The sequence below is a fragment of the Crocuta crocuta genome, unplaced genomic scaffold, assembly GCF_008692635.1.
Source record: "Crocuta crocuta isolate KB4526 unplaced genomic scaffold, BGI_CrCroc_1.0 scaffold1293, whole genome shotgun sequence".
Classification (NCBI taxonomy): Eukaryota; Metazoa; Chordata; class Mammalia; order Carnivora; family Hyaenidae; genus Crocuta; species Crocuta crocuta.
Window position 1 is genome coordinate 753423 of NW_027531937.1, and position 6000 is coordinate 759422.

Genomic DNA, 6000 nt, shown 5'->3' on the forward strand with positions numbered 1-6000 from the left:
CCTGCAACAGCCACTGCTCTGCCTATACATACCAGCAGGCCTGGTGTGCCCTAGCCCTCACTAGTAGCAGGTAATCATTCAGATATGATGGCTCCTGGTGGCTCCTGGCCCCACTACCCAAGTGGCAAAAAACCCAGATAAGCTCTTCTCTACTCTGGTGGCACCAGCAGAGCACCTGCTGAGAATGAGCCAGAGAAAATGCTCTCTATTCCACTGGTATCCCCTTGCCTTCACCTAATGCCATCAGGTGATCTAGGAAAGCACTTTTTGGTCTTACTGGTGGCATCAGCAGGGATTCGGTGGAAGCTTAAGCTGAGCCAAGGGACCAAAGAAGTCCAGGGTAACATTGCAAAAGCTCAGAAAACTAAATTGTCATTGGAACTATAGTTCACAAAAGTAGGACATAACCTACATGCTAAATGCAAACAGGGTGACTGCCTACTAAAATGGAATATTTAAATGGGATCAAGAATCCCTAATATAATATCTAAAATGCCCAAAATACAACTACTTTGTATACAATTACAGCTCATTTGTCACACCAAGAAAGAGGAAAATCACAGCCTGAATGAGAAAAGAAAATCAACTGATGTCAACACAGAGATGAACCAGATGCTGGAACTATCTGACAGAGATAATAAAGCCGCCACCATAAAGATGCTCCAACAAGTAATTACAAATTCCTCTGGAAAAAAAAAAGAGAAAGAATGTAGAAAACCTCAGCAAAGAAATAGAACTTAAAGAAATATCAAATGGAAATTATATAACTGAAAAATGCAATAACCAAATGCAAATAACCAAAAAACTCACTGGATAGCTCAATACATAGTGTGGAGAAGACAAAGTCTGTGAATTGGAGGACAAAGCAACAGAATTTACTCAGTTTGAATAATAGAAAATAGACTGAAAAACTTTTAACAAAGCCTTGGGGTCCCATGGGACAACAAAATATCTAACATTCATTTCATCAGAGTCTAAGAATGAGAGCAAGAATGTGGAGGTGAAAAAATATTCAGAGAAATAGTCGCTGAAAACTTCTCAAATTTGGACAAAAGGCATAAGGGCTTTTTATTCTAAATTTTAAATTTAACATTCTTGGGGCACCTGGGTGGCTTAGTCGGTTAGGCGTCCGACTTTCGCTTAGGTCATGATCTCGCGGTACGTGGGTTCGAGCGCCCCGTCGGGCTCTGTGCTGACTGCCAGCTCAGAGCCTGGAGCCTGTTTCGGTCTGTGACTCCCTCTCTCTCTGACCCTCCCCTGCTCACGCTGTCTCTCTCTGTCTCTCTCTCTCCTAGAAATAAATAAAACATTAAAAAAAATTCTTAAAGACTTAAGAAACCAAGAAAACTCCAAACAAAATAAACCCAAAGAAATCCCAAGACACATGATAAAAGTTTTGAGAACTGAAGACAAAGAAAAATGATAAATCAACCAGAGAGTGATACATTATCTGTGCAAGAATACCAATCTGAATGATAGTGGATTTCTCATTTAGAAAAAAGCAGCCCAACATTTTTCAAGTACTGACATAAAAGAACTGCCAACTGCAAACTCTCTATCTGGTGAAACTATCCTTCAGGCATGAAAAGGAAAAAGGCAATTTCAGACAAGGAGCATGTAAGAGAATTTGTCGCTAGCAGCTCTTCACTTAAAAAAAATAAAATAAAAAGGCTGAAGGGAGGCACCTGGGTGGTTCAGTTGGTTAAGTGTCCAACTGCAGTTCTGGTCATAATCTCATGGTTCATAAATTTGAACCCCACATTGAGCTTATTGCTGTCAGTGCAGATGCTGCTTCAGATCCTTGTCCCCTCCTTTCTCTGTCCTCCCCCACTTGTGCACACATGGTCTCTCTCTCTCTCTCTTTCTCTAAAGTAAATAAACATTTTAAAAAATGGCTGAAGGAAATTCTTCCAACAGAAAGGAAATGATGACAAAAGAAGGCTTGGAACTTTAGAAAGGAAAAAAGAAAAATGGGATGGGAAAAGTCGGGGTAAATATAATAGACAATTCTTCTCCTCATGAGCTTCTTAAATCATATTTGATGGTTGAAACAAAAGTTCTAACAACATCTGTTGTGGTGTTCAGTATATGTTGAGGAAATAGTTGAGAATGTGAGCTTAAAAGGTTGTGGGCAGGGTAGAGAACTATATGAAAGTCAAATTTCAATATTTTATTGAAAGTAGTAAAACATAAATATTAGTAAACTGTGTTGTTATATGTGTACCTCATATATATATACAGTACCTAAAATAATGTAAAACATATAGTGTGTGTATATATAGTACCTAAAATAACCACTAATAAAAACTATTCAAAGCAATATTTAAAAAAAACAGTATAAATAAAACATTATAGAATCCTAATAGATGTTCAAATAACCCAAAGGAAGGCAAAAAAAAAAAAAAAAGAGAGAAAGAATAATGAAAAGGGAGGGAAGAATGATAAAATGGCAAATTTCAACCCTAACATATCAGTAAAGAGTTGTTTTACATGTAAATGGTTAGAATACACCAATTAAAAGACAGATATTTGTTGGGAGCCATTCTGAACTCACTAGTTGACAAAACTCCTTGTGAGGGTAAGGCAGGTTTGCAAGGCCTCCTATCGTCAGATGATGACCGATATCCACCCCTACTCAACTGTTTCTGCTTGAGCACTGACCCCCAAGGCACGTTGTTGATTGGTATCGGGAGTGACTTATCCCCTTACTCTGGCTGATTGCACCCTGTGAAGGAACTTATTGTAGGAATTTCTTCTCTTGTGATTATGGGAGCAAACATTGTGTTTCCTGAAAATCCTGTTTTTCCTTACACTTCCCCTTAAGCAAACAGGCTACTGACCCCTGCTCACAAAGAACTAACTTTGCCTTTGCTATGCTAAAAACATTGTCTTGTTTGTATTTGAATGCTAAAGATACCTTCCTTCCCCACATAATAAACATCTAAATCACCTACATCGATCACTATCAATAAAGGTTATGCATGAGTCTTCTACAAATCTATGTTCTGGGAAATTTTTACATATCAAGGAAATTTGTCACCAGAAATCACTGTCTAAGACAAATGCCACTTCGGTGCTGTTCCCCATACACTTAACCATAAATAAAGCTAAGTCTCAGTCAGAGCAGAGATGTCTGGCTGGTGACCAGAAAGAATCTGTGACTCTCTCATCCCTCTCTCGCTGACACTGTCCATCCTTCAGGGACCCCTGGACCAGCTGGCACTGGACTCTGGCAGATATTGGCAGAAGAAATTTTTTAAAAATCACATCACTATATGCTGTTTACAAGAAATTCACTTCCAACTCAATAGCATAGGTAGGTTGAAAGTAAAATAATGGAAAAAGATGCTTCATGATAATATTAATAAAAACATCAAGAGTAGCTATAATGTCAGATAAAGTAGACCTCAGAGCAAAGAAAATTCTTAGGAACAAAGAGGGACATTAAATAATGATGAAGGGAACAATCCACCAAGAAGATATAATAATCATAAATGTGTATGTACTGAAACACAAAGCTTCAAAACACATGAAACATAAAGGAATAAGGCTAAACAGAGAAATAGACAAATCCATAATTACAGTGGGTAACTCAACACTCTCTTCTTAGCAATTAATAGTACAACTAGCAAAGATAAAGAAGAACTGAACAACATCATCAACCAATAGGATCTAGTTGACATTTATAGAAGATTTCATCAAAAACACACATTCTTTTCAAGTGACTATGGAACATTCACCAAGATGGACCATATTCTGAATCATAAAATAAAGTCCATACTTGCAAATAACTGAAACCTTATAGGATTTCTTCTGCCACTATAATGGAATTAAACTAGAAATCAACAACAGAAAGATCATAGGAAAATCTTCAAACACGTGGAATGTAACAACACACTTTTTTAAACAATCTGTGGGTCAAAGATAAAATCCCAAAGAAAATACATAAAGCTGAATGAAAATGAAAATGCAACATATCAGAATTTGTGGAATCGGCTAAAATAGTGCTAAGAGGAGCATTTATAGCATTAATACACAAAGAATGAAAGGTCTCAATCAATACTCAAAATTTCTACTTTATGAAACTATACACACACACACACATACACACACACACACCACATCTTCTTTATCCATTCATCAGTTCGTGGGACATTTGGGCTCTTTCTATAATTTGGGTATTGTTGATAGTGCTGCTATAAACATTGGGGTGCATGTGCCCCTTCAAGTCAATATTTATGTATTATTTTGGTAAATACCTAGTAGTGCAATTGCTGGGTCATAGGGTAGTTCTATTTTTAACTTTTTGAGGAATCTCCATACTGTTTTCCAAAGTGGCTACACCAGTTTGCATTCCCACTAACAGTGTAAGAATGTTCCCCTTTCTTTGCATCCTCACCAACATCTGTTGTTTCCTGAGTTGTTAATTTTAGAAGAGGCCTGCTTTAAAGTACAGTGGATATCTTTGTCCAAGGCTTTTTTGGCTCCTCAGGTCTCATCATCTTTCTGATGATGTTGTAATAAAGGACCCAGAAATAATGTGGAAAAGTCAGCATAATCTTCACTGTTTTGAGAACATACAGACTGACGATCTTACTTTGTGATCTTATTATGTGCCATGTACATCACAAGTACCATCTCACTTCAGCCTCAAAATAACCCTGTTAAGTAGGGAGTGATGGAGCTGGGATTATATCCAGATCTGTCTGATTTTAGAGCTTGGCTGCTTCACTGCACTGCTACAGCTACCTACCCCTCTGGGCTGTCTGTGCTCATACTGGACATGTGGCAGACCCCTCTGTACAACATTCGAAACGAAAATCCACCCAAAGAAGACAATGTCAAAATGTTGTATTCACATTGAGGCAGGAGCAATCCTGTCTACATGTTGCTGTCCTGGAAGCATGGACTCAGCTCCAAGAACATCAAAGTCTTATTGCATTTTAGCATTTTGACATCAATTCACCGCTTGTATGGGAGAAGCAAGCATCTTCTGTAGCCACTGACTTCATTCCTGGTTTCACAGTGGTTGGTTTTCATTTTTAACTCTTTCATCAAGGTATAGTTTACATACCACAAAATCCAGCCATGGTGAGCCTGCAATTCAATGATTTGCATACATTTATAGAATTCTGCTGTTATCGTCAGTTTGAGAATATATCCACCATCCCCCAAAGTTCCTATTGTGGCTGTTTATAGCTGTTCCTTGTTCCTACCTCCTGTCTTAGGCAAGCACTGGTATGGATTCTGTCTATAAATTTGCCTTTCTAGAATTTCATATAAATGGAATAACAATATATAGTCTTTTGCTTCAACTTAAAAAATTGTTTATTTATTTTGAGAGAGAGAGTACAGACAAGCAGCAGAGGTGCAGAGAAAGGAAGCCAAAATCAAGAGTCAAACGCTTAACTGACCGAGCCACCCAGGTGCCCCTGCTTCAACTTTTTCTAAATTTAATATTATGTTTTTGAGGTTCATCTGTTTTTACCATGTATTAGCAGTTGCTCCTTTTAATTAAAAAATGGTATTCCATTGCATGGATATGCCATATTTTGTTTACCCAGTTGATGGAGACTTTTTTACTATAATGAATAATTTTGCCAAGAACATTCACAAGCATACTTTTGTGTGGACATATGCTTTAATGTCTCTTGGATAGATTCATAGGAGTGAAATCGATGGATTTTATTGTAAGTATATATTTAACTTCTTAATAAACTGCCAAGCTGGTTTTCAGAGTCTGTACCTCTGGGGTTTTTTTTCAAAAATAAACATTTCAGTACAGAAAAATAAAATGTTCCTCAATCCTACCCCTCATGAAATCTCAGCTAACATTAACTTTAAATAAAATGTACACATATTATAAAACAACTTAAATAGTTCAACAATGATTTAAAAAACAGACTTCCTTTTATGCCCCTCCAAGATAACTACTGTTAGCAATGTATTGTTCATCTTTCCAGAAAAATTTTATGCATATATCGTATTTTTAGATATGGA